Genomic DNA, 9,005 nt, shown 5'->3' with positions numbered 1-9,005 from the left:
GTGCTGTAATTGCAGGCCTGCTTATACTGAGTATTCCCTACACAAAACCTGGGTTTCTAACTTTCATGACTTTTCTTAAGTTTTTACCCTAACCTGGAACATACTTTTCTATCTTTAGTGTTTGTCAAAGTCCTACTGATCTTCCAAGTCACAGCTTAAAGTTTTATTATAGGGGAAGCCTTTCCCAGGTTCAAATCCTAGCCTTCTGATTTTCTGATTATTGGCAAAAAGAGTTTTTCACATCTCAGAAATTTAGCCTGATCTGTGAAATAGAACTGTCCACACTTATTTTGCAAGAATTAATTTAAATACTTTCTGTAAACTGCCCAGCATAGTCTCTGGAAGAGAAACACTAAACAAATGCTAGTTATTGCTATTACGTGGATCAGTACAACTTAATAGGCATGTTAGAAACCAATAAAAATATATTTAGAATTCAAAATGTGATAAAGTAGCATTCAATTTGGTGGGGGAAAGGAAAGCCTATTCGATTAATGGCTTTGCGATATTGGACTATATTATTTTTGTAAGAGAATAAAATTAGTTCCCACCTCACTCAGTAAACAAACAGAAATTCCAGATTAATTAAAGATGTACATTTTAAGGTAAAACTATAAAATATTTTTTAAACTTCAATGAGAGTCTGAAGCAAAAACATGAGAAAATGTTTTGAAGGTTGGAAAGATCTGATTGAGAGAAGAAAACAAAATTTCATAGAAAGTAGCCACTGAATGATGCAATTGTGTAAAAACTTAGTCAATAAATAAATAACAATTTTCAGAGAAAAAAACACAAAATATGTAACATACAAGAGGTTAATATACTCTTAAACACTAAAAGTTGGTATAATTGACAAAGAAAAAATTAGAAAATATGCAAAGAATCAAAATAGATAAAGTCAATGCAAAAAACAGATGGCCAATATACATATGAATAGATGTTTGACCTCACAAAATTTCAAGAAATGAAATTAGCATCATCTTGAAATGTCATAATTCTCTTATTATATTGGAAAACAGCCGCCACTGCTGGTGGCAGCCAACTTAGTACAGTGATTTTGGAAAGTAATTTAACAGTAGCTATTAAGAATTCTAATTGTTCAAATCATTTAATCTGATAATATCACTTTTGGCAACTACCTGCTGAAATTACAGCATAAGAACATAGAGATATATCTATAATGCTCTTCTTTGCTACACTGCTGCAATGGCAAAAGAAACTGCTAAAACTCTCATATCCATCAATAGGACAATAAATAAATTACGGTACACACATTACAATGGAATGTTTTGTTTCCATTAAAATTAAAAGTATTCATCATGGCATACAGTTTGTTTGTTTGTTTGTTTATTTGAGACAGAGTCTCACTCTGTTGCCCAGGCTAGAGTACAGTGGCATGATCTCAGCTCACTGCAAACTCTACCACCCGGGTTCAAGAGATTCTCCTGCCTCAGCTTCCCAAGTAGCTAGGACTACAGGCGCACACCACCATGCCTGGCTAGTTTTTGTATTTTTATAGAGACAGAGTTTGGCCATGTTGGCTAAGCTAGTCTTGAATTCCTGACCTCAGGTGATCCACCCACCTCAGTCTCCCAAAGTGCTGGGATTACAGGTGTGAGTCACTATGCCCAGCCTTCTGTAGTTAAGTTTAAAAAAGCAAATTGAAGATTAAAATGTGTAAGATAATTCTTTTTTCTGTCTGTCAGGTCAGTTTATATTGTGAATAAGAAAAAATCCAACTCGATTTTGGCCTGCAACAAAGGGAATGTCTTTGGCCTGTAACTGAAAAATATGACTAGTATCAGGTTTATGACTGATACTAGTATCAGGTTTATCTAAAGATTCAAGACATTATTGGGGGCTCCACTTCTTTATAACTCTCTTAGCCCTCCAGGTGTTGACTCTCCTAGGACCAGAAATAAGGTGAGATGAGTGAGACACTTACCTGGAGTGCAAAATTTAAGTGGGTACTAAAAAACACAGTAAGAAAGATAAATATTTTAATATAATGTTTTAGAAAGAAAATTAATGCAAAAACTTCACAATGAACACAATATTAAAATTTTAAATAAAGATAGGATCTGACAGTTCTATATACTGAGTTATTGTTTGGAGTCTGAAGCCCTTATAAATGTTTTCATGTATTATTAATAGCTAATTTTTTCCATAATTTTATTTTGGATATATTATTCATTATTTTTTCTACTAAAGCCAGTAAAATTTGCTTAAATTCTAATTTTTATCTAAATAAAATATTTAAACTTATACTGATGTTATGACTTTTAATATACTTACTTTTAAATATTTCAATATATTTAAAATACTTTAATATTTCAGAAAAAATATTAACCCTAGTCCTAGTCCTGCATAGGATAAATGTCTGCAACAGTTCAAGATGTCAAGATATACACATTAGATAGTGTGTACTTATAATACACTGTCCAGAAGAATTGTGTCTGAATCAACAGTTTATTGGATTTATTTCAGGAAAACCTAAAAATCCTAGGAAGCAAACATTTATTCCCTGCCCCAAAACTTACCCCAGTTGAAGAGAAAGTTATTCTCCAACATAGGGAAGGAGCTGCCAGATGCACGCTCTGGAGTGAAACAGGACGTTATTTGTACCTTATCCTTAGGAATCCCTGGGGTGAGGAGACAGCTTCTACCCTACTAGGTCTTTAGGGAATGTTTGATTTAATTAGACAGAAGCAGACCCCAGCAGAACCAGTCTCCAGTGATCACTGCCTCAGGAACCAAACAGGATGGGTAATTTAACCGTCCTGCAGCGCTCCATACATACTGTGTTTCCTAATGACTCCATATCTCTGACTAACATATAAACACAAAATGGATTAGAGCTGCTACTGGTTAATACATAGAATACTAAAGCCCAAGCTGTACTTACTAGACCTCAATATACATATAAACAAGTGGAGAGATAGAAGAAATAGTAGGTCAAAAGGAGCTAAGTGTATGGGTGGGTGTGTGTGCATGTGTGTGTGTGTAAGTGGTTCCAGTTATAAAACTAGATAATATTTAACAAGGGTTCAGAGGTCAACCACCTCACCAATATTTCAATCTGTAAATATACATATGGATGCTCTATGCTAGATATTGGAACTATAATGATGAGGAAGACATATTCTCTGCCATCACAGAACTCAAGTTCTGGTGGGTTCATAAATAGAGTTATTAATATTTAGTTGAGACGATAAATGTAATTGGTTTGGAGACCAAGAAGATAAGGTGATTACCTCTGAACTGGGGGAATCAGTAAAGAGTTCAAAGAACTCTACCATTTACCAGATGAGTGACCTTGACTACTTATTCTCTCTGTGCCTTGGGTACCTCTGTGTGTTAATCAGAGATAACAGCAGCACTATCTAATGAGATTGTATGAGAATTAAATGAGATAATGCAGCAGAGAACTGAACGTGGTTTCCAGCATAGAGTCATCCCTTAATAAACATGAGTTGTTGAGAGGAGCAGAGCAAGGTGCTCAAATAGAAGCCTCCACTGAGTGTCCCCCAACAGGAACATCAAATTTAACAACTATTTACACACAAAATACAGCTTCATAAAACAAAAAATCAGGTGAGCAATCACAGTGCCTGGTTTTAACTTTATATCACTGAAAGCAGCACTGAAGAGTATAGGAAAAATAGTCTTGAATCACTGACGCCACCTCTCCCCCACCCCCCAGCAGTGGCCACCTGACACAGAGAATCTGTGCACTTGTGGGAAGAAAAGCACAGTGATTGTGGGATTTGGCATTGGAACTCAGTGCTGTCCTGTCACAGCAGAAAGCAAAAACAAGCTGAACTCAGCCAATACCCACAGGGGGAGCATTTAGATAAGTCCTAGCCACAGGTGAATCATCTATGTCAGCAATTGGAACTCAAGCTTTGGTAAGTTTCACCACCACAAGCTAAAGTTCTCTGGAGTCCTAAATAAGCTTGAAAGTCAGTTTAGGGCACAAGGGCTGCAACTCACAGGCAAGTTCTAGTGCTGTGCTGGGCTCAGAGCTAGTGGACACGGGAGGCATGAAATTTAGTGAGACACCAGCTGAGGTGACTAAGGGAATGTTTGTACCACCCCTCCCCCAACCCCAGGCAGCACAGCTCCCACAAATGAAAGGGACTCCCTTCTGCTTGAGGAGAAGGAAGTGTAAAGAGGACTTTGTCTTGCAATTTGAATACAAGCTTAGCCACAGTTGGATAGGACACAGGCAGAGTCATGAGGCCCTCATTCCAGGCCCTACCTCCCAGATGACATTTCTAGACACACCCTGGGCCAGAAGGGAACCCACCATCCTTAGAGGAAGGACTAAGTCCTGGCAGGATTCATCAGCTGCTGACTAAAGAGCGTTTGGTCCCTGAATAATCAGCAACACTACACAGGTAGTACCACCATAGTAGCCGTGGGCTTTAGGTGAGACTCTGAAACATACTGGCTTCAGGTGAAACCCAGCACATTTCTAGTTGTGGCGGCTAAAGTGAGAGATTCCTTCTGCTTAAGAAAAGCAGAGGGAAAAGTAAAGGGGACTTTGTCATGCAGCTTAGGCACCAGCTCAACCACAGTGAGGTAGAGCATCAGGTAGACTCTTATGGTCCCCAGTTCTAGGTCTTAGCTCTTGAATATAATTTCTGGACCTGCCCTAGGCAAGAGTGGAGCCCACTACCCTGAAGGGTGAGTCCCAGGTTTGGCAGCATTCACCATAAGCTGACTGAAGAGTCCTGAGCCTTAAGTAAATACCAACAGTAGTTTGGCAGTATTCCCCATGGGCTATGGGGTGATGGCCATGGGAAGAAGCTATTCTTCCTTCCCTGGTATCTCGTGATTTGAGTGCCAGCATAGCTGCAAAGAATGGAGCACCAGGTAGATTTACAAGGTTTTTTACTCCAGTCCCTGGCTCTTAGACAGCATCTCTGGAGCTGTCCAGGCCCTGGGAGAACTTATTGCCCTGAAGCAAAGGGCATAAGACTGGCTAGCTTCATTGCATGCTGATCATAGACCCCTAAGGCCTTGAGCAAACACAGGTGGTAGCCTGGCAGTAAATAAGGGAAGAGAACAAGAGTCTCTGCCTAATAATCCAAATAATTCTTCTGGCTATTATTTAAGACTGACAAGTTGGTACTTCTATAAGTATGCAAAACACCAATGTTACTAGGCTTGGGGTGCCTACTAATGCAGATATGGCTTAGATCAAAACACCCAAGTCTCTCCTTTGACTGGAGCAGTGAAAAAGAACAACAACAAAAAAATTAAAACAACACCCAAGTCCCTTGAAATAGCTGTAAAGTCTTACAAAGAAGGACAGGTGCAAAAAAGCTCAAACTGTGAAGATTATAATAAATACCTATTTCTTCAATGTCCAAACACTGACAGACATCCACAAACATCAAGAGCATCCAGGAAAGCATGACATCACTAAACTAAATAGGTCCCCAGGGACCAATCCAGGAGAGACAGAGATATGTGACCTTTCAGACAGAGAATTCAAAATAGTTGTTTTGAGGAAACTCAAAGAAGTTCAACATAACACAAAGAATGAATTCAGAATCCTATCAGATAAATTTATCAAAGAAATTGAAAATAGTTTAAAAGAATCACTCAGAAATTCTGGAGTTAAAAAATGCAACTGACATGCTGAAGAATGCATTGGTTTCCTAAGAGCAGAATTGAACAGGCAGAAGAAAGAACTAGTGAGCTTGAAGACAGACTATTTGAAAAAACACATAAGAGATAAAGAAAAAAGAATAGAAAAGAAGGAGGCACACCTACAACATCTAGATAATAGCCTCAAAATCACAAATCTGAGTCACCGGCCTTAAAGAGGAAGTAGACAAACAGGTAGGAGTAGAGAGTTTATGCAACGAGATAAGAGAACGTCTCAGACGTAGAGAAAGATATCATTATTCAAGTATAAGAAGGTTACAGAACAGCAAGCAGATTTAACCCAAAGAAGACTACCTCAGGACATTTAATAATCAAGCTCCCAAAGGTCAAGGATAAACAAAGGATTCTAAAAGCAGCAAGATAAAAGAAAAAAATAACATACAATGGTGCTCCAACATGTCTGGTAGCAGACTTTTCAGTAGAAACCTTACAGGAGAGTGGCATTGTTACAGGACAGGGGTTCTGATCCAGACCCCAAGAGAGGGTTCTTGGATCTCACACAAGAAAGAATTCAGGGTGAGTCTGCAGTGCAAAGTGAAAGCAAGTTTATTAAGAAAGTAAAGGAAGAAAACAATGGCTACTCCATAGACAGAGCAGTCCCAAGGGCTGCTGGTTACCCATTTTTATGGTTATTTCTTGATGATATATTTTAAAAGAGGTGGATTATTCATGCCTCCCCTTTTTAGACTATATAGGGTAACTTGTAAATTGTCATGGTGCTGGTGGGAGTGTAGCAGTGAGAATGACCAGATGTCATTCTCATTGCCATTTGATTTTGGTGGGTTTAGCCGGCTCCTTTACTGCAACTTGTTTTATCAGCAAGGTCCTTAGGACCTGTATCTTGTCTTAACCTCCTGCCTCATCCTGTGATTTAGAATGCCTTAACTGTCTGGAAATGAAGCCCAGTAGGTTTCAGCCTCATTTTACCCAGCTCCTACTCAAAATGGAGTTGTTCTGGTTCACGTGCCTCTGACATTTCCTCCTTCCCTTTTACAAGAGAACCCTTAATCCTAGGGGTTGCAGAGTGATGAAGGTCCATCTTCTGTAACTTCTTCAGGGTGAATAAGGGTGATGACATTCCTGAGTAACTATGAGGGTCTCCTGTGTTCAGGATAGAGAGGAGCTCACTCAGAAAGCATCAGTATGGCAAAGGTCATTCATGACTCTTGAGTTTCGACAAGAGATGATACTTAGATTAAGTGTTTAGTTTAAGAAAACATTCAGTAAGCTTGTCCGTATTCCTACACAAAGAGTACAACAGCAATATATTCCACAAGAGTAAAGCAAAATAAGTAAAGTTATTTCAAGTAAACTAAATTAGAAGGCTTTTCATGAACTGGGCAACTGTTGGAACTAAGCTGATATGGAGTTGTTAGCTGATTGTAAGGTGCCCAGAATTAGAATGCTGATCCAGATTTTTACATTACCTATCCCTCTTGTTTACTCTAAGCAGCAGTCAGACATCACTGGTTGGTTCACTGGAATAAGCAGGGTTACCCTAAATTGTAGAAACAAACTTAAAAACAACTAATGAGACTAGAATTTAATAAAATGTGTACCATAGTTCTTGAAACATAATATTTCTCTCTCCAGTTTCCAATTTTTACTAAAGACAAATCATGATAAGACCAATTTGTTTTATTATACTTGGCCTGATTATTTTATAAAGTGCAGCAAGAATAATTATTTTTCACAAAAGCCCTCTTTAAATTGGCTTTGATGAAACTCTGTTCCATAGAAGGAATCTCGCATAAGACTTTTTTAAAGCTGAGCCCTGGCATGGGTTTTTACCCTCAAATACCTATGAGTATGGGTAAACTCCTCTCCTTTTGAGGTCCCAAGATAACTTGGGACTCCTGGACCTGTGAGAAAGTGACCTTCTTTACTTACCATATAGGTCAGAAACCCTGTACAGGGACTGTGTAGGCAAGGTATGAGGTCACTTCCCCAAAGGGCTTTTATTGGCAATACAAGTCAAGTTTGATTCCTTAAAGGAAAGCACACCATTCCAGTCAAAGTATTGGCAAAATAACCAGTTTCTCCAATTGTATCCTGTTATGAAAGAAAACAAATTCTTACCGCACTTATGCAAATAACTATATTGCCATAAATTAAGAATACTCACAAATTGTTTCTGAATTTTGGAGAAATCAGGTAGAGAGAAACAAATATGCTCCAAATTTTGTTTAGAGAAGTATACTTTACTGAATTGTTAAAAACTGTAAACAACTCAAAAGAAATGTTTTCTTTACTCTGAAAAACAAAACAAAGGATCAGCAGTGTTTTAAGCAAAGTTAAAAAGATTAGACTTCTTCAATTTAGTCCATGTAGTTATCTTCTGTTTGACAGTTATGTACATTTCAGCTCTCTATGAGAATTCTGAAAGTTTTTTCCTCTATTCTGATGTCGCCATCTCCAAAGTTATCACAGAACCTGAATTTAAGAACACGTTAGAGTTCTGTAACTGATTATAAACCACCTTCTAAAGAGGATTAAGACAAGGAAACAATTGTTTTTGGATGACAAAACATCTTAGGACAGCCACAGTTAAAAACACAATTGACAAAGAAATTTGGTTACCTCTGTGGCATACAATAATTCAACACAATTATGATTATTACTGATAATGTAAATTAAGTGATATCAGAATTATAAGAGTTTCCTATAATTTTGGATCACATATGCCAATTACACATTTATACAAATACAGCCCAAAGAAAACCAAACACCATTTTTACAAATTTTTGTTACAAAATTTTGTTAAAGAGCAGATCATAAGTAGGTTTTGCTCTAAGAAAACCTGTTGTGCTTTTATTCCAATGTCCAGTTTACAGAAAAACTGAATACCCCAGGCCAGGTGCGGTGGCTCATGCCTATAATCCCAGCACTTTGGGAGGCCAAGGCAGGCAGATTACCTGAGATCGGGAGTTTGAGACCAGCCTCCTTCCCATGGAGAAACCCCGTCTCTACTAAAAATACAAAATTAGCCAGGCGTGGTGGCACATGCCTGTAATCCCAGCTGCTGGGGAGGCTAAGGCAGGAGAATCGCTTGAACCTGGGAGGCAGAGGTTGCGGTGAGCCAAGATCGTGTCATTGCACTCCAGCCTGGGCAACAAGAGTGAAACTCCATCTCAAAAAACAAAAACAAAAAACCTGAATACCCCTTTAACTTTAGCCAATATGTTCACACAGAATCTCTTTTACAACTAATTTTTCACAAACCTTTCACAACTTCCTTAAACCTTCAGCTTTATCCTAACTTAAAACAATCCTTTAACTCTTTAGGCAAGAAAAATCCATATTCCCATGACTTCTTATATATATAT

This window comes from Rhinopithecus bieti, unplaced genomic scaffold (genome assembly GCF_001698545.2).
Source record: "Rhinopithecus bieti isolate Rb0 unplaced genomic scaffold, ASM169854v2 scaffold_24049, whole genome shotgun sequence".
NCBI classification, from domain to species: domain Eukaryota; kingdom Metazoa; phylum Chordata; class Mammalia; order Primates; family Cercopithecidae; genus Rhinopithecus; species Rhinopithecus bieti.
Note: the sequence above shows the minus strand (reverse complement) of the source record.